The 21,081-nt window shown below is 42.9% G+C and overlaps 1 protein-coding gene across 4 annotated transcripts in view; it reads right to left on the bottom strand.

Moving 5' to 3' along the window:
* Nucleotides 1-21,081, bottom strand: part of NPEPL1 (aminopeptidase like 1) — a 153,442-nt gene that overhangs the window by 79,818 nt on the left and 52,543 nt on the right. For all 4 annotated transcript variants that reach the window (XM_080686197.1, XM_080686195.1, XM_080686196.1 and 1 more), the window contains 2 exons: nt 17,881-17,918; nt 7,849-7,944 (listed from right to left, as the gene is read on the bottom strand). The gene's annotated coding sequence lies outside the window, so the exon portion shown is untranslated. The remainder of the gene's footprint in view (nt 1-7,848; nt 7,945-17,880; nt 17,919-21,081) is intronic.

The raw sequence follows: 21,081 nt of genomic DNA, 5'->3' as shown, positions 1-21,081 counted from the left end.
AATAGGTTTTCAGTATCTTGCTCTCTCTCTTCTTCTGGCACCCCCATAATTCTGATGTTGGTTCGCTTGAAGTTGTCCCAGAGTCTTCTTACATTATCTTCAACTTTTTGGATTTTTTTTTTTTTGCTTTTTGCTTTTTCGGTTGAGTGTTTTTTGCTTCTTTGTATTTCAATTCTTTGACTTGATTCTTGTGTTCCTCTATTCTGTTTCTGGGTCTCTGTATAATATTTTTTATTTCAGTCAGTGTATGTTTAATTTCTAGTTGGTCCTTTTTCATATCTTCGAGGGTCTCGTTATATTTATCGGCCTTTTCTAGGATATTCTTAAAAAGTCTTATAACCGTGGTTTTGAATTCTATATCCAGTCGTTTGTTTTCCTCCATTTCTTTCGTTTGTGATCTGATTCTTTGACCCCGCATTTTCACTGATTCCCTGAGTTGGTAAGGTAGATATTTGTGCTAGGTTTCCAATATGGCCCAGTGGGTCTGCCTCCCCAGTTAACCTGAGGTGGACACTCTTGTTGCACCCCTTTGTGGACTGTGTGTACAGCCTTGTTGTAATTAAGTCTTTATTGTTGTTGGTATCACTGGGAAGAATTGACCTCCAGGCCAGTTGGTTGTAAGGATCAGCTGTGTCTATGCTGGGAGAAGTTCAGTGCTGGAGACAGCCTTATAGGATTAGACTTGCCAAATTGCAATAGGCTCTGTGCTCAGCTTGGATGGGGTGGAGTCTCAGTCTTGGCTTCCTGTCAGCCTTGCCCTTGCGCGCATGTGCGCTTTCAGTCCTCCGCCTTCCCCAGCCCGAGTCTCCGCCTGAGAGTCCAGACTCCCCCCACAAGAGCGTGGGTCCCCAGGGGCTCGCCTGGAACTGGGGTTCACTGCAGTCAGAACTGGGGCTCAGTGCCGTCAGGAGCCTCTGACTCCCTTCCACTAGGGAAAGCCTGTGGCAACCTCCGCAGCCTTTGTGCGCACTGGCCCGCGCACGCCTTCAGACTTCTGCCTTTCCCAGCTCGAGTCTCCGCCCGAGAGTCCAGACTCCCCCCGTAAGAGCGTGGGTCCCCAGGGGTTCGCCCGGAACTGGGGTTCAGTGCAGTCAGAACTGGGGTTCAGTGCGGTTGGAGGCTTCCTTCCCCCTTCCGCCAGAGAAAGTCAGCCAGGCTCTCAGCCGCCCTTCCTCTCTGCGCGCACAAAGCCCCTTTGCCGTACCTCCAATTCTCTGTGAGCTTTTCTTTTTCCTTCTAGTTGTAGAATTTTCACTCAGCCAGCTTTCCTGTGGTTCTGGATGGTGTCCGTTCTGTCTTTTAGTTGTAGTTTTGAAATTGTTGTGCGAGGCAGCAGTTTAGGTGTTTACCTATGCCGCCATCTTGGTTTCTCTGTCGGGTTTTCTGTTTAAAAGTTAGTGTCAACCCTCTAATTTTATAGACAAGAAAACAAGAGGACGTCAGGTCCCAGCAGAATTTAGGACAGCCCAGCTGCTGCCTGCCTCTCCCACATTAAATAGGGGAGCCTCCACCCACAGTTTTGCCACTGGCTGCCAGTATTAGGGACAACAGATATGTGGTGGCCACCCTTGTGTCCTCCCAGGGGACTGGAGGTCCTCTCCAATTCCTCCTGTTTCCAAACAGAAGTATCCGCAGCCACCTAAGGGGTCCCCTCGAGGCAGGAGGCTGTGCACCTAGCTGAGAGCCTGCCCCCCGACAGGCTGGGGAAGAGGCGCATAGAGGAAGTCCGCAGGATGTTTCATAGGCAGCTACTCACTCTTTGGCGTGAGAAAACAGCTTCTCTCCCTGATGCTGGATAATCTAGCTGCATTAGACGGATGAGAACTTGACCATTCCCTCTTGCCAAAAGAAACGAAGCCATTTTTGAGCATTTTCAGCATAAAAAGACAATGTCTTAACATCACCATCCCGAGGCTCGCCTGTGAGAGGGGTGGGCTGGGAGAGCTGTCCTACATGCCTGCAGTGCAGCATGTTGACTTAGCAGGCAGCAGAGGTCAGGAGAAGTGAGCAGGGGAGTAAGAGCTCCCAGAAAAAACAGCAACCTCCAGCCTTCAGCAGCCAGAGGCCAGCCCCACTGCTCTCTAGCCTCTGCTGGCAACCGGTGCAACCTCACACTTGTGGAGCCTGTGAGCCTATACCAAGTGCTTGCCTGGCACTTGCTTGCTGTCGGGTGTGCATGTGTGTGTCCGTGTGTGCACACTCATGTGTTCATCAGACCATTTGCAACGACTCTGCCTCTCTCTCCTCCACTTTTTAGGCCACTCTCATGGTCAATATTTGCCACGGTTTGGATTCTTTCTCTGGCACAGATCTGCTGTCTTAACCCTCCGTAGGGAAAAGCCGTTTTCTCTGCCAAATGTAATTGGGATTGAGAGGAAGGATGCTGACTCCTGTGCAGCCTTCTGCAGGCGCTCATCCGGTCTTTCCAGGCTCCGCATGAACGTGCATGGGCCTCAGAGGAGTGGTGCCTGTAGGCTTCATTCTCCACGAGTCACCATTTGTTAGTAATTACAGTGAGAGGTGCATTGGCCAAGGACAGAGTAACCATCCCAAAAACCTAGATGAGGAAACAGACTCCATGCTGCTGGACCTGTCTCCTCCTGGGGCCATCACAACGGCAGCTGACATCGGCTGCAGCCTCCATCGTTTCTGCTGTTTGAGTGTATTTTCTACTTAGTGAAGTTTTAAATCACTGGGTTGGACACTTTCCTGTCCCCGGGGAAACTCCCACAGGAGTGTGAGCAGGGGCTGAATTCCTAAGCAGCTCTCTTCGATGCAGGTCTCGCACAGGTCGGCTGAGTGGGTCCTTGCACCGCCTGCCTGCTGCCTGCCTGCACAGCAAGCCCGCCCCCTGGTCCCGACCTCCACTTGGTGGCCTCAGGGCCCCTTGCTCCTCCCCACCTTGTTGCACACCTCAGAGCCCTCTCCCCAAAACCTTTGCTGTCGCTTCCAGGAAACCTCCTCTCCATCTCCTGCCATATCCTTGTCTCTCCTTCTGTTTCTCTCCCACAGAAGGCTGGATGGTGGGGAAGTGACCCAGACAGGACTCAGAGGTCAGAACTGGCCACCCGCTGTCCACGACGCTGGCGCATCCTCCTCCCAGCTGGCTCTCTCCCGGGCACCCCTGGGCACCGCTGGCTTGCTCCTCTGTGTGGGCACCATCTAGGTGTAGGGAACACATAACTAAACCTCACTCTTAGGCTGAGGCACCTTGACATCAGGTCCCAGGATGGGGCTCACAGTATGGAGAAGAATAGCGGAGGTAACTCTGGTACCTCAAGCCCCGTTCCCATCCCAGAGACCATCCTGGGGCCTAGAGTCACCTGTTTGGTTTTGGAGTGGCCCCCAGATCAACATTTTTAGGAGACTATGAGAGCCTTTGCTGACCATCCCACCTTCTCGTCTACCCATCCACTGACCGTCATCCTACCTACCACGTATCCTTCCACTCCCCGCACCCCCATTCCCTTGCTCATCTGTAGGGCTCTCCATATACCACAGATAATCAAACATGTACTTTCCCATTCCCAGTGCTGCTTCCCATCCATCCCAGCATTGCACCCTCACCACAGCCCATCGCCAGGCCCGGGCACATCCTCCTCAGTGGGCAGGTGAGGAACCTGGAGCTCGGAAACAGGGTACTTGCTTCGTGACGAACAGTGAGAACCAGAATCTGGCGCCATCCTACCACTCAGAGTCTTCATTCTGCATCTGAGTCTCCTCTGGGTGAGACCCTTGGGAGCCTATGACTGGGTTAGAGTTACAAGGTCCAACCGTGGGCAGCCAGCCCTAACCGAGGTGGACATGAAGGTGTTGAGAGAAAGAGGCATGGCATCTACTCAAACACCAGAACAGCGTCCTTCTGTGCTTCTTGCAAATACAAGTTTTGGGAAAATGAACTCGTGTCTAGCCCTCAGTTGTCCCATGTGTCAAACCAGTGCGCTCCCAGAACCTAGCTGGTGCTAAGGTGTGCTCCCACCAGGAGGGTGGCCATCAACATCACCCTCTCCCCTACAGGATCCACTACCTCACCGCCAGCTCTTCTACAACCTCACCCAGCCCGGCACGTGACATGTTTGTCCTCTCTTCCTGGTGGAAGGCTGGACTTGGTCATCATCCTCTCTGGGGCCTGGGCCGCTAGGGTGAGCCAGCGAGCCCAGGCCCACGCACTTAGGCTTTCTGGGAACCACTGTCAAGAACTCTGGGTTCATGGAGCTGCAATTTTCCTGTGTTGTTGGAGATGGGGTGGCCATCAGTTATCCTTAATAACTAGGCAGACGACAGGACAGCTTTGCCCTCGGCTCTTAATAGCAAAGAGTGGTCTCCCTCTCCCTCTCTTCTTAGAATAGCAATTCCACTGACTCCATTACTGAAATGGCTCTTGCCTTCCATGCCCTATCCAAGTTGCTATGTTGTTGTTTTATTGCTTCTCTGAAAAACTCCTACTAATTAAGGTGAAAGCCAGATATAGATGGGGCTGGGCTGCAGTGCGAGGTACAGGTCCCTCACTGAGCTGACTGTGTGGGCTTCACTCGGAGCCCTGTGCTGCCACCTCCTCTTTGGCCAGGGCTCCTGGCCTCCCTTGAGAATTCATCAAGGCCTGCACCATCAACTCAAGAACGGGGATGTTTGCCAACCAGAATGGGGCTGGAGGGAGAGACCAAACTGCCCCTCAGGACTCTCAGTCAGGCCTGTGTGCAGACAGTGGGAGCAGGCAAAGTCCCCACCAGCTTGGGATCTCTGGTAAATGTCCACCTGTGTCTTGGTCTCACAGAAGTGCTCAAGGCAGCCCCAGCCATCAAGGGACTGCGCATTCAATTGAGGAAGTGGGACATACATCTGAGAACTGCAAACCATACTTGAGCCAGAGGATGTCCAGGATCCCAGGGCCATGCAGCCAGTAAGGTCCTGGGTGTGCAGGGGATGGCCACTTTGCTGGGGGCAGGGGAGGGGAGGCCAGGGGAGTATTCTGGAGTCAGGAGATAGTAGACCAAGGCCTTGAGGGCCAAGTCAAAGGAGAACGAGAGAGAAAGAGGAGCAATGGGCTCCCCACCATTTTCTGGGGCAGTGGAGGAGGGACCCCTGTATAGGGGGTGAGCAGAATGAGGCCAGCAGAAATTAAAGGCTAGTGCCAAGCTCAGGTTTGGGGGTGGAAGGACCTCTGAAATCCAGGCTAAAGAGGGTGATGTCTCCCTGAGCACTGATGTCTGCTCAGGCCTGGCCCTCTTCCGATGCCGCTTTCTGGCTTTCTGGCCGCAGTAGAAACACTCAGCCACCGGCCCCGCCAAGTCACTCTCAGAGGACAAGGTGCCCGAAGCGCTCCTGGCAATGGTGCTCATGTCGTTTGGCGTGATGACAGTGGACCGGGCCCTCCACCTGCGGAAACCTTAATTGGGAAGCGTGCTTTCATCTCACTGGGCAGCACCACTAAGGGACCTTTGCTGTCTTATCTGGCCTCCTTTCTCTCTGTCCCCAAAATAAATAAAAAAATAAAAAAATTTAAAGAAAGACCCACCTGTCAGGGAAGCATCTGCAATTCCAAAAAAGTGAGAGGTGGGAGGCTCGACAGCTGATGCATCTGGGCTGAGCTTGTATAGAAGCTTGAGGAATATTTATCGGCCTCATAAACTTCCTCCAGCGAGATTCCCCCAGGGACCACTCTAGCTCAGCCCAGCTGCACTCTGCTCCCTCCCTACAAAAAAGGCGAACACCGAGCCTGTCAGGGAGGGGACAAGGCGGTGCCCAGTCCCCGCTGAGAATGGTGGGGCACACAAGGTGGCATCGACCTACTGCCCCCAGGCCTGGGGCTCTAAGCCCAGATTTAGAGACATACTCGCCCCCCCCCCACCATGGTGCACCCCAGGGTCTCACCCCAAATTTCTCTCTGGGAAGAGATATTTGCTGCAAGCTTTCTGGGGCCTCATTTCTCCCCATTCTGCCAAGAGGAATGTCAAGAGCTTCCCAAGGCCCCTCTGAGGAGGCGGATTGGCTGGCCCAATGAAGAAGATTTAAGGATTATCTTAATAATAAATCAGCAGCCAGGCAGCAGGCAGCCCTGGAGGGGCGAGATTTCAGCACCTGCAGCTGCGGCTGTGGCTTCTTTGTCAAGAACAGATGAGGGGAGAATAAAAACTCGCCTTTTACAGGAAACCAAAGGCAGTCCAGGTATCCCCAGGGGCCACCTGCAAATCAAATCATTTGGTGAAAGGTAGTTTTATTTTTTCTTCCTTTCTCCCAAAATAACAACAATTCTTGAAAAAATAACCCCAGTTCTCCTCTTGGCTTTGATGAACCCAGGGAGCTGTGTGGGTCCCCAGGGTCCCAGTGGCTGCCGGGAGGCCCCTCCTCCTCGGTGGGACGTGGACGCCAGCCATGGCCGGTTCACCAGCATCTTGGGCATTTGCACGTTTCATCTCAGTTCTGTGGCGCAGGCCTGGGACCTGGTAAAATGCACCTGCTTCGGCCTGTCTGCCTATGAGGTCAAGTGCAGCTCCCCAAACTGGATCCTTGGCAATTTCCTGACCAAAACCTCCAACTTCATCAACCTCATCTTGCTCAAAAGGTGAGGAGACAACCAACTTCGTACACATCTGGCTGGGACTCACCAGGAGCGGACAGGGCCCATCCAAGAGAGTCCTGCTGGCTGTTTCTACATGTTCTCTAGACTCTTCCTCCTCTCTCTTCACTTCATTCACACTTGTCTCTCACGAAACGTGTTTTCCTCTCTGCTCCACGTTAGGGGCAGACGCCGAAAGCTGTGAAAGACGGAGTTGGGGGCATTGTCCCTCGCTGTGGTTTTCCTCGTGTGGCTCCCTGGTTTTCGTGTTCCTGCCGAAGATGGTGGGCGACATGGCCAGCCAGCTGTGCCTGTGTCTGCCGGAATCACATCAGTGGTCACGAGGTGGCTGCAGTGCAGGAGGAAGGGGGTGATGCTTCGGGAGGGGCTTGCCGGCACCTGCTCCCCACGCTGTGGTGCTGGGTGTGGATTCAGAGCTCAGATCTGCTGCTGTCCTTTGTTCTTGCTGTCCTTCCCCCGACATAACCTTCCCATCCCCACACCTGCAGCTCTTCTCCAGGTCTGGCCTCTGAGCACCCCTGAGCACCTCTGCTCATCCCAGCTGTGCATCCCCCAGGGAGAACGGAGCCCCTTGAGCACAGTGTGCGATTCCGTGCCCCTCTGCTTCCGAGGCAGCACTCCACTGTCCTCCTTTCTCTCAGACCCCAATTTCCCATGAGCTCCCAGCAGCAGAACCTGGTCCCCTCAGACACAGACCATGGCAGGCTGACCCAGCAACCCCACTCCCTCTGGAGCCCAAAGAAACCACGGGGCATCCAGTTCCCAGCTGTGCATTTCCTTTCCTGATTCCTACCAGATGGTAAGACTGTGTAACACTACAATTGTTAAAATGGAATGGACCTGGCCCAAGGAAAGCGAGGCAAAACCAGTGCAACAAGAGCATGAAGACAAACCCCAATGATGATGAGCGATGGCGTCGTCCGGAAGCGGGTCTCCTTTTCCTCACCTTGCCCCGCAGCCTGCATGCAGTTCCTAGCAAACTGCAAACCCCAGGACCTCATTCTCACCAAGAGCCAAAGTCACACCAATCTGCTATGGGGCATCAATCCCACCAAGCGAGCAGCTATGGTCAGGGAACTAGCCAATGCCACCTGCATCTACATCACCATCTCCATCTCCATCTCCATTACCACCTCCATCTGTACCATTCAGAAGAAACCTGGCATCATCCAAATCCACAGCCCTGTCTGAACCCCCTGCTGTTCCTGGATCTCACAGATAAACATTAGGAAGCTCTCAGCCACATTTAAAAAATGATCATAATGACTGACCTTAAATGAGGACCACGAAGGGATCAGGAACTGTGTCCAGATGTCTGTCCTTTCCTTCCTTCCCCTTTCTCCTTGCTGTCTTCTGTTCTCTTCTCTCTTTCAAAAAACAATTTCTATTGGAATTTATCCATTGTTGCCAGTCTTTCACTCTGATTAACATTTTAGGATTAATTTGCTCTTGTTTTTAATTTTATAAAAGTGTAACTGAGAGACATTGAGGAAAGTGTGTATGTGTGTACATATATGTATAAATAAAGTAAGTGCAAAGTTGATAACTTTTCACAAGCAGAAAATGTGTGCAACCAGCACCCAGATCAAGAAACAGAACTTCCTGTCCCCTTCGGAGCACCTCACATCCCCTCGGCTCCACCCTGCTCCCAAGGGAAGCCACCACCTGGACTTCTAACAACACAGATTAGGTTTTATTTAATTTATTTGTTTTTAAAATCAGTCACTGTGATTTGTTTGGTTTTATTTTGTAAGACACAATACCAGAATAAAACAAATACCATTTGTTTTAGTTTTAATAGGATTAGAAAGAACATGTTTCAAAAGTGGACTTGCTGAGGGACAAACTATGTTACTTGCCCCCAAATTATTTTGGCATTATGTTAATAGACTTTCAATTTATTATCTTTTTACTTTATGGTCTATTTGTGTAATGCTATAGATTTTCTGAGGAACAACAAATGAGGTATATGAAAGCATAAAGTATGCTAGCTGAAGGTCAAACAATATGTATTCGTAATAACATTTTTATTGAGGCTAAATTTATATACAGTAAACTCACAATTTGATGAGTTTTGAGTAATGTAAATACCCCTCTAACAACCACTCCAATCAAGACAGCTATTTCTATTGTTCCAGAAAGTTCCCTTCTAGCTCATACTGACTTACAACCACTGTTCTCATTTCAATTATTGTAAATCCATCTTCCCTGTTTATGACCTACATATACAAGTAATCACAGAATATGTACTCATTTGTATAACACACTTCTTTTCAGATTCAACTATATTATTGCAAGTATTGGTTGTTTGTTCTTTTTTTAGACCAAGTATTATCTCATTGTATAAATATATACAATTTATTTAGTCACTCACCTATTAATAGACGTTTGTGTTGTGCCCATTTTTATGGACACATGTTCTCCTTTTTCTTGAGCAAACACCTAGTATTGCAATTGTTTCCTGATGGGGTTGTATGTTTAACTTTTTAAGAAACGTAGAAACCATTTCCAAAATAGGTATATCATCTTTCATTCCCAGCAGCTATGCATGAGAGTTCTACTTACTCCACATCCTCACCAACAGTAGACATTACCAATCCTTTGAGTTGTGACCGTTCTGATGGATGTGAGTGGTATCTCATTGTGCTTTTTAAAACTGTGTTTCCCTGATGACTGATAATATCGACTTTACATATGCTTATTGTCCATTTGTGTATCTTCTTTTGTGAAGTGCCTTTTTAAGTCGTGTTCTGTTGTGTGTTTTTCTGTTATTGAATTGTAAGAATTCTTTAAATATTTTAGATATAAGTCCCCTGTCAGATATATGCATTAAAAATATATTCTCCTAATCTGTGACTTGCCTTTTCATATTCTCAATGTTTAATTTTGATGAGCAGAGGTTTTTAATCTTGCAGTCTAATTTGTTAATATTTCTTTTTGTGGTTAGTACTTTCTGCGTCCTCTTTAAGAAGTTTTTGCCTACCTCAAGTTCATGAAGATATTCTTGTATGTACTCTGCTGGAATCTTTATACTCTTAGCTTTTATGTTTAAGTCTATAATCTAGGTCTAATTTTTATGTGTGTTGTGAAGTATACTTTTTAAAATCCTCACTCGAGGATTTTTTTTTCTATTAATTTCTAGAGCCAGTGGAGGGAGGGAGGAAAGAAAGAGGGAGGGAGAGAGAAAGAGAGACACACACAGAGAGAAACATAGACATGAGAGAGACACATAGATTGGTTGCCTCCCGCAGGCATGAAACCAGGGCCAGGCATTGAGCCTACAACTGATTAAAAGCCCTTGACTGGGAAATTGAACCCGGACCCTTTTGGCCCATGGGCCAATGCTCTAACCACTGAGAAACCTGCCAGGGCAAGACTTATTTTTTTTTTAACACATTTTCCTAATCCTCTAGGAAATATCTGCTAAAAAATAATTCTTTCTCATTGAAGGTGGCATTGCCTTTGTAAAAAGAAAAAAAAATCGGTTGATTGTAAATCTGTCTCTGGGTTCTTCATTATAATCCATTGATCTATTTCTCTATGATTTCAATACCACACCATTTTGATTACTGTCGCTATTGATACATTTTAAAATCAGGAGTTCTCCTACTTGGTTGTTTATTTTTCAAGATTGTTTTGGCTATTCTAGGTCCTTTGTATTTTCATTGAAATTTTAGAAACAACTTGTCAATTGTACAAAAAGCCTTGTTGATATTTGGATTGGAATTATGTTGAAACTATAAACAACCATAATCCAATTTGGAGAGAACTTTCAACAATATTGAGTCTCAAAGTCATGCAACTGGTTTATCTATCCATTTAGATCTTTAACTTCTCTTAGCATTGTTTTCTACTAATATACAGGTCTTGCAAACCTTTAAAGTTATTATTAAGTATTTTATTTTTTTATGTTATTATCAATGGAATTGTTTTAAATTTTCATTTCCAAGTATTTGCTGCTGGAAAAAATTGAGTTTACATATTGAGTTTGTATCCTATGGCCTTATTAAAGGTATTTATTAGTCCTAGTAAAATTTTTGTATATTCTTTTTTTTAATAAATCTTTATTGTTCAGATTATTTCAATTGTTCCTCTTTTTCCCCCCATAGCTCCCCTCCACCCGGTTCCCACCCCACCCTCTGCCCTTACCCCCCCCCACTGTCCTCATCCATAGGTATACAATTTTTGTCCAGTCTCTTCCCGCACCCCCCACACCCTTTTCCCCCTGAGAATTGTCAGTCCACTCCTTTTCTATGCCCGTGATTCTATTATATTCACCAGATTATTCTGTTCCTCAGATTTTTTATTCACTTGATTTTTAGATTCACTTGTTGATAGATATGTATTTGTTGTTCATAATTTTTATCTTTACCTTTTTCTTCTTCCTCTTCTTAAAGAATACCTTTCAGCATTTCATATAATCCTGGTTTGGTGTTGATGAACTCCTTTACCTTTTTCTTATCTGTGAAGCTCTTTATCTGACCTTCAATTCTGAATGATTGCTTTGCTGGGTAGAGTAATCTTGGTTGTAGGTTCTTGCTATTCATCACTTTGAATATTTCTAGCCACTCCCATCTGGCCTGCATAGCTTCTGTTGAGAAATCAGCTGATATGGGTGCTCCCTTGTAGGTAACTAACTGTTTTTTTCTTGCTGCTTTTAATATTCTCTCTTTCTTTTGCTCTTGGCATTTTAATTATGATGTGTCTTGGTGTGGTCCTCTTTGGATTCCTTCTGTTTGGGGTTCTCTGGACTTGTGCTTCCTGGACTTGTAAGTCTATTACTTTCACCAGGTGGGGGAAGTTTTCTGTCATTATTTCTTCAAATAGAGGTTTTCAGTATCTTGCTCTCTCTCTTCTTCTGGCACCCCCGTAATTCAGATGTTGGTATGCTTGAAGTTGTCCCAGAGGCTCCTTACACTATCTTCATATTTTTGGATTCTTTTTTCTTTTTGCTTTTCTGGTTGGGTGTTTTTTGCTTCTTTGTATTTAAAATCTTTGACTTGATTCTTGCGTTCCTCTAGTCTGCTGTTGGATCTCTGTATATTATTTTTTATTTCAGTCAGTGTATGCTTAATTTCTAGTTGATCCTTTTTCATATCCTTGAGGGTCTCGCTAAATTTATCAGCCTTTTCTAGAAAATTCTTGAAAAACCTTATAACTGTGGTTTTGAACTCTATATCCAGTCGTTTGCTTTCCTCTATTTCTTTCATTTGTGACCTGTTTCTTTGTCTTCGCATTTTGGTTGTTTCCCTGAGTTGATAGAGTGGCTTTGTGTGCTAGGTGTCCTATAGGGCCCAGTGGCTCAGCCTCCCCAGTCCTACTCCCCAGTGGACACTCTTGGCGCACCTCTTTGTGAGCTGTGTGCACAGTCTTGTAGTTAAGCCTTGATTGTTGTTGGTATCACTGGGAGGAATTGACCTCCAGGCCAATTGGCTGTGAGGATCAGCTGTGACTACGCTGGGAGTTCTGTGCTGGAGACACCCTTATGAGACAAGACTTGCTTCATTGGGGCTTTGGTGCTCACTGAGTCTGCCCCCTGAGTGTGTCCCTTATGGATCTGAGGAGTCGTAATCTGGATGGTCCCACTCTGACCATGGGTACACTGGCTCTTGGATCTCCAAGGAGGTGCTAATTTAGCCTCTGTCTAAGGCCACCCAGCAGGAGCTACAGAGAGATCTGCAGATTCCTCTTCTTTGTTTGGGTTTTGGAGGTGCCCAGATGAGGCCCAGCTGTGAAGCAATGCAAGCTGCTGCGGGGCCTTGGGCCTTCTTTTGGATGTTCTGGGTCTCACTGACTCAGCTGCAGTTTGTTAGGTAAGTTTAGAATTCAAAGGACCAGGCCATTCATATGCAAAAGCCACTGCGCTCAGCTTGGATGGGGCAGAGTCTCAGGGTAGAGCAAACAGCAATGGCTTTGTGGGGTGGGATCTCAGGGCAGAGCAAACAGCAATGGCTTCCCATCAGCCCTGCCCTAAGAGGCCCCTGGGTCTCAGTGTCCCGCGGTAATCGCTGCAAGCACCTCTGAGAAAAAGCCGCCCTCGAGTTTCGCCCACTGCCAGACAGTCCAGTTTCTCCCCGAATGAGTCTGGGTCCCCAGAGTCTCGCCCGGAACTGCAGTTCAGAGCAGTCAGGAGCATTTGTCTCCCTCCAGATTGAGAAAGCCAGCCGCATACTCAGTTGCCAGCCCTCTCTGCACGCGCGCCTCCGTACCTCTGCCTTCTGCAGCTCCTGTGAGTCTCAGTGTGCTTTTCTCTTTCCTTCTAGTTGTAGAATTCCCACTCAGCCAACCTTCCTGTGGTTCTGGATGATGTCCATTTTGTCTTTTAGTTGTAGTTTTGAAATTGTTGTGCAAGGCAGCAGTTTAGGTGTTTACCTATGCCGCCATCTTGGTTTCTCCCTATTTTTGTATATTCTTTAAATTTTTTCACATAAATAATTATGACATCTATAAGTATAGGGAGGCTTGTTCTTTCCTTCCAGTATCTACAACTTTTCTTTTTCTTGCCTATGACACTAGCTAGGCATTTCAGTACAGTGTGGAATGAGAATGATGAGAATAGACATTCTTGCCTTGTTTCCAATCTTAGGAGAAAAGCTTTTAATGTTTCAGCAGTAAATATGATGTTAACTAGAATTTTCATATATGTCCCCTATCAAGGGAAAGTTCTCTTCTCCTAGTTTGCTGACAGTTTTGGTCATGAATGGGCACTAAATTCTGTCAGGTACTTTTTCTGTATCTTTTGAAATGATCATACGGTTTTACTCATTTGTTTTGTTAATGTGATGAATTATGTCAGTTGATTTTTAAGTGTCATATCTTTGCATTTCTTCCTTGGAAAAACTACTTAATTTTTATGTATTACCATTATACATATCACTGGGTTTAATTTGCTAATATTATGTTAGGGATTCTTTGCATCTGTTTCATGAGGAATTTTGGTCTGTAGCTTTCTTATAATGTCTCTGTCAGGTTTTGGTATCAGGATTAGGCTGATTTCCTAAATGAAAGAGTTTGTATAAGAGTGGTATTATTTCTTCCCTGTGTGTTTGATAGTGACCACCAGTAAAGCACTCTGGACCTGGAATTTCCTTGTGGGAAATTCAATAACAAATTCAATTTCATTCATAGATATTGGGCCATTCAAGTATCTACCTCAAGTTGTATCACTTTTGGTAACTTGAGTTTTTCAAGAAATTGGTCCACCTCATATAAGTTTCAAACTCACTGGCATAGATCCTCCCAAAATAATTCTTTATTTTATTTTATGTCTGTTGGATCTATAATGATATCCTCTCTTTAATTTCTGATACTGGTAATTGTTTAGTGCCTTTGTCTTTTATCTTGATCAGTACTGCTAGGGATTTTAAAAGAGTTTTATAAAGGTATAACTGATATACCTTATGTATAAACTGCACAATTTGATGAATACTGACATACATATACATCCATGAAACCATCACCATAATCAAGATAATAAGTATTTCCATCATCTAAAAGTTTACTCAGGCCTCATTGTGATTCCTCTCCCTTCACCTCCACCTGCCGGGGTGTTTCTCAGCATCTAGAAGGATTCAGGAATCTGGAAAAGGGGCTGCATGTAAATTAATAGAGACTAGACATGAAATATAAATTTGGAAGGCATTTGGGGGGAGCCAGAGGAAGCTTAGTTCTAGCATCTAAGTTCTCCGAATCTCCACACACAGGGCTTTTTATTCACACATATTGCTCTCTAGCAAAGCAGATATACATATCAAAGGTAAAGTTTGATAAACAATAAAAATATTATCAGGTTGGGTAACTGCCTTCGGCTGTTCCAGCAGCAGGCAATAATATATGCAGATATTAAGCCCTGCTGAAAGAGTCCATTCAACCTTTTGAGGACTTCTCGCATTTATTATAACATGCTGGAATTAGCCTCCAGCATCCACCTCCATGCTTTCTGTAACTAAAGATTAGTTTATATTTTCTAGAAGTTTATAGAGATAAATATATAGTACATATGGTATTATTGGAGCTGGCTTCTTTCATTCAGCACCATGATTTTGAGATTCATTCATTCATACTAGTGCATAAATCACAAGTCTGTTCTTTTTTATGGATGTATAGTATTATATTATAAAGAAATACCAAAATGTATTTCTTTGTTCACCTGGTGATGAACATTTGAGTTATTGACAGTTTTAATCAATAAAACTAATATGAACATTCATATGTAAGCCTTTGTATGCCTTCATTTCTCTACCTTGAAGTAGAATGATTGGATTGTGTGTTAAGTTTTCTTTAACTTTTTAAGAAATTATCAAAATATTTTCCAAAGGAATTGTACGATTTTATATTCTCATCAGCTCTGAGAATTCCAGTTGTTCTGTGCCCTCTCCAACATTCTGTGGTCAGTTTAAACATTTCAAACATTCTAATGGCTAAAACAACCTTTAATATGATCATTCTTAATTATAGTTTTAATTTTATCATATTGTTTTAATTTGCAGTTACTGAAAAATGATGTTAGACATCCTTTCATGTGTTTATTTGCCATCTATATATCTTCTTCAGTGAAGTGTCTGTTCAAACCTTTAGGCCATTTTAAAGTTGTTTGTTTGTCTTCTTGTTAAAGAGTTATAAGAGGTCTTTATATATTTTGGATAAAAGTCCTTTGTCAATTATGTGTTCTGCAAATATTTTCTCCCAGGCTGTGGCTTGCCTTTGTCTTTTCTTAACAGTGTCTTTTGGCAAATAAAGCTTTTTAATTGTGATGAAGTCCATTCGGCATGATTCTCTTGAGTACATCCAAGTTGTCGCGTATGTCAATAGCTGTTCCTTCTTAGGACCACTGAGTAGTATTTCATGGTATGGATGTACCACAGTTATTTAACTGTTCACCCGGTGGAGGTCATCTGGGTTGTCTTTTTTTTTTTTTTTGTCTATTACAACTAAAGCTGCTGTGAACATTTGTGTATAGGTTTTTGTGAAATATGTTTCCATTTCTCTAAGTGAATGCCCAAGAGTGCAATTGCTGGGTCATGTTGCATGCTTAGTTTCCTAAAAGGCTGCCAAACTGTTTTCCAGATTGCTGTGCCTTTCTGTCAATGTATGAGAGGTCTAATTGGATCGTATGATAAGAGTCTATTTCGTTTTGTAAGAAACTGCCAAACTATCTTCCAAAGTGGCTGTACCATTCAGCATTCCCACCAGCAGTGAAGGAGAGTTCCTGTTGCTCAACCTTACCAGCAATTGCCATTATCAATGTTCTGAATTTTGGCCATTCTGACAGGTATGCAGTGGTATCTCATTGTTTTAATTTACATTTCCTTGATGACCTATGATGTGGAGCGTCTTTTCATAAGCTTATTTGCCATCTGTATATCTTTGGTGAGGTGTTTGTTTAGGTCTTAGGACCTAGGACCTAGAACCTAGGACCGAAACAAATCGGGTTGTTTTCTTACTGAGTTTTAAGAGTTGCGGAGGGCTTTACTGTGAATAGATACTGAATTTTGTCAAAGGCCTTTCTTGTACCTGTTGAGTTAATCATATACTTTTCTTGTATGGTCTGTAGATATTAATTACATTCATCCATTTTCTAACATTAAAATAGCCCGAGTTCCCAGGATAAACCCTACTTCATCATGAGACATTACATATATATATATTATTGCACAAATTTGAGAGAATCTTGAAGAATTTTGCATCTATGCTTATGAGGGTTATTGTTCTGTTGTTTTATCCTTGTAATGCATTTGTGTGGTTTTGGTCTCAGTAATGCTGGCTTCATAAAGTAAGTTTGGAAGTACACTCTCCTATTTTCTGGAAGAGTTTGCATGGAATTGATATTATCTGGTTCTTTAATGTTAGCAGCAAAACCATTTGGGCCTGGTGTTGTCTTTGTGAGAAGTTTTTAAAGTTCAAATTCAATTTATTTAATAGTTACATGGCTATTCAGGTTTTATATTTCATCATGGGTAAGTCCTTGTAGTCTGTCTTTTAAGCAGTTTGTCCATTTTATCTTAGTTGTTGAATTTATTGACAAAACATTGTTCATAATACTCACTTAATATCTATAGGATCTTTAATGATTTCATCTCGTTCTATATTAGTAATTTATGTCTCCTTCCTTTTCTCCTGATCAATATGACCATACATTTATAAATTGTATTGATATTCTTTTGAAATGAGCTTTTGCTTTTCTTGTTTTCTATATTGTGTTTCAGTTTTCTCTTGCACTTTGGGTTTAACTTACCTTTTTTTTTTTCAGGTGGAAGTTTAGGTCATTCAAGTTTTTTCCTACTTTTCTAATATAAGCACTTAATGCTTAAAATTTCCCTCTAAGCATTAGCTGCATGTCACAAATTTTAAGTAATGTTTGCATTTTTATTCAGTTCAAATATTTTCATTATGATTTCTTCTTTAACTCATTTTTATTGTGATTTCTCCTTTAACTCATAAATTAAATAGAAGTATGTTTTTTAGCCTTGGCTGGTTTTCTCAGTGGTTAGAGCATCAGCCCCCAGACCAAAGTTTCACGGATTCAATTCCCAGTTAAGGGCACATACCTCGGTTGCAAGCTTGATCCCTGACCCCGTTGGAGTGCAAATGGGAGACAACCAATCAATGAGTCTCTCTCACATCAATGTTTCTCTTTCTTGCTTTCTGTCTTTCTCCCCTCCTTCCTCCCCTCCACGCTCTCTAAAAAAGTCAATGGAGAAAATATATCCTCGGGTGAGGATGGGGAAAAAATTATATAAATAAAATTATCTTTTGAACTCATACAACTAAAAAAAGGAAGACAAACAAGCCAATTAAAAAACGGGCAAAGTACCTACATAGACACTTCTCCAAAGTGGACATTCAGATGGCCAAAAGACATATGAAAAAATGCTCAAAGTCACTGATCACCAGATTAAAACGACAGTGAGGTATCACCTCACACCTGTCAGAATGGCTATCATCAACAAATCAACAAATGACAAGTGCTGGTGAGGATGTGGAGAAAAGGGAAGCCTAGGACACATGGTGGTGGGAATGCGGACTGGTGCAGCCATTATTGAAAACAGTATGGAGTTTCCTCAAAAAATTAAATATGGATCTGCCATTTGACCCAGTGATCCCACTTCTGGGAATATATTCTAAGAAACCCGAAACACTAATCAGAAAGAATGTATGCACCCCTATGTTCATAGCAGCACAATTTACAATAGCTAAGATCTGAAAACAGCTCAAGTGCCCATCAGTAGATGAGTTTATAAAAAAGCTGTGGTACATTTATAGCATGGAATACTATGCAGCAGTAAAAAAGAAGAATCTCTTACCTTTTGAGACAGCATGGAGGGACCTGGAGAGTATCAAGCTAAATGAAATAAGGCAGTCAGAGAAAGACAAATATCACATGATCTCACTCACATGTGGAATCTAAATAACAAAATAAACTGATGACCATAGTGGATCCAGAGACATGAAAACATGGAACAGAGTGCGGAATCTCAGAGGGAAGGCAGAGGTGGGGGAGTGGGAGGTTAGAGATGGGAAGTAATCAACCAAGGAATTTGTATGCATATATGCATAACCCATGGACACAGACAATGGGGTGGTGAGGGCCTGGGGCAGGGTGGGGGCAAGCTGGAAGGGATTAATGGGAGGAAAAAGGGGACATATGTAATATTTTCAACAATAAAGAATTATTTAAAAAATAAATAAAATAAAAAATCAATAAAAACATATTTTTAAAAAAGAAAAAGCATTTCAGATTAATAACCTAATTGTATATATTAAGGGGCTAGATAAAGAAGATAAAACTAAACCCAAAACTAACAAGAAAAAGGAAATAATAAAGATTTAAGCAGAGATAAATACAATGGAAAATAGAAAAACAATACAGAAGTCAATGAGACCAAAAACAACAAAAAGATCAACAAATTGTTAAACTATATTGCAAAAAAAAGGGAGAAGATCCCAAAAACTAAAATCAGAAATTAACAAGGGAACATTACAACTGATGCCACAGAAAACAAAGGATTATAAGAGTATACTATGAACAACTGTATACCAACAAAATGGATAACCCAGATGAAAGACAAAACCTACCAAGACTGAATCACGAAGAAACAGAAAATCTGAACAGACCCATAATTAGTAAGAAGATTGGATCAGAAATCAAACTATCCCAACAAGCCTGGCCACTGTGCTCAAAGGCTCAGTGTGACACATGCACCAACAGGTTGCCCATTTGATTCTAGTTGGGCACAAGCCCAGGTTGAGGGCTCATTCCCCAGGATAGGGCATGCAGGAAGCAGCGAGTTTCTCTTCTATTGATATTTAATTCTTCCCCCCACCTCCCCAACAATGTTTCTATCTCTCTCTCTCTTTTTTTTCCTCTTTTTCTAAAATCAATTTTAAAATTAGGCAAACAAAAATAATAAACGTCCCAACAAAGAAAAGCCTAGGATCAGATGACCGTCACTGGTGATTCTACCAACATTAACAGATTGAACATGAATCCTCTTCAAACGTTTAAAAAAAAAAAAAAGGCACTTTCCAAACTCAAATAAACCACAACCTAGCATTACCCTGATACCATAAAGTCAGACAAAGACACTACAAGAAAAGAAAAACGTATCCCAACAAGAGGATATAACCCTGGTAAACATATATGCACCCAATATAGGAGCACCTAAATCTATAAAAAATCTTCTAGAAGACTTTAACAGAGAGCTCAACAACAATACAGACATAATAGGGGACTTGAACACCCCGCTGACTTCAGTGAATAGATCTTCCAGACAAAAACTTAGCAAGGAAACAGTGACTCTACAGGACACATAGGTTCAGGTGGATTTAACTGACATTTATAGAACATTTCACTCCAAAGCTGCAATACATACATTCTTCTCCAGTGCACATGGGTCATTTACAAAGAGAGACCACATCTTAGGAAACAAAACAAGTCTCTACAAGTTCAAGAAGACTGAAATTACATGAAGCATCTTCTCAGATCACAGTGGAATGAAATTAGAAATCAACTACAGTAAAAACACTCAAACACATTCAAACACATGGAGACTAAATAGTATGTTATTAAACAATGAATGGGTTACCAATAAGATCAAGAAAGAAATAAAAAACTTCCTGGAAACAAATGAAAATGAACACACAACAACCCAAAATCTCTGGGACACCACAAACACAGTCCTGAAAGAGAAGTTCATAGCACTACAGGCATACCTTGAAAAAACAAGAAAAATAAAAAATAAACTATTTACACTAAACTTTAAAGAACTAGAAAGAGAACAACAAGAAAAGCCCAGAGTAAGTAGAAGGAAGGAAATAATAAAGATTAGAGCAAAAATAAATAACATAGAGACTAAAAAAAAAAACAATAAAAAAATAAATGACACCAAAAGCTGGTCCTTTGAAAGGATAAACAAAATTGATGAACCATTAGCCAGACTCATCAAGAAACAGAGAGAAAAGACCCAAATAAATAAAATCAGAAATCAAAGCGGAGGAATAACCACTGACACCACAGAAATACAAAGGATTCTAAGGAAATCCTATGAACAACTATATGCCAACAAGCTGGACAATGTGGATGAAATGGACAAATTCGTAGAAAAATACAATCTCCAAAAACTGAATCAGGAAGAATCAGAAAACCTGAATAGGCCAATAACAACTGATGAAAGAGAAGCAGTAATCAAAAATCTTCCAGCAAACAAAAGCTCAGGTCCAGACGGACTCACAGGGGAGTTTTACCAAACTTTCAAAGAAGAACTAACACCTATACTCCTCAAACTATTCCAAAACATCCAAGCTCTTTTTCTGAGGCCAACATTACCCTAATTCCAAAACCACATAAAGACACTACAAAGAAAGAGAATTACAGGCCAATATCCCTGATGAATATAGTTGCTAAAATCCTCAACAAAACAGTAGCAAATTGCATCCAGAAATATATTTTAAAAATCATATACCATGACCAAGTGGGATTTACTCTGGGGATGCAAAGCTTGTACAATATTCACAAATCAATAAACGTGATACATCACATAAACAAACTGAGAGACAAAAATCACATAGTCATATCAATTGATGCAGAAAAAGCATTGGACAAAATCCAACACCCTTTCTTTTTTTTATTATTATTTTTTTTAAATATATTTTTTGATTTTTTACAGAGAGGAAGGGAGAGGGATAGAGAGTTAGAAACATCGATGAGAGAGAGACATCGATCAGCTGCCTCCTGCACACCCCCTACTGGGGATGTGCCCTCAACCAAGGTACATGCCCTTGACCAGAATCGAACCTGGGACCTTTCAGTCCGCAGGCCGACGCTCTATCCACTGAGCCAAACCGGTTAGGGCCCAACACCCTTTCTTGATAAAAACCCTCAGCAAAATGGGAATAGAAGGATCATACCTCAACATAATAAAAGCCTTATATGACAAACCTAAAGTCAACATCATACTCAATGGGCAAAAACTAAAACCATTTCACCTAAGAACAGGAATGAGACA

The sequence above is a fragment of the Plecotus auritus genome, assembly GCF_963455305.1.
Source record: "Plecotus auritus genome assembly, chromosome: 8".
Classification (NCBI taxonomy): Eukaryota; Metazoa; Chordata; class Mammalia; order Chiroptera; family Vespertilionidae; genus Plecotus; species Plecotus auritus.
The sequence above is the reverse complement of the archived record's forward strand: the minus strand, read 5'-3'. Positions and strand labels throughout refer to the sequence as shown.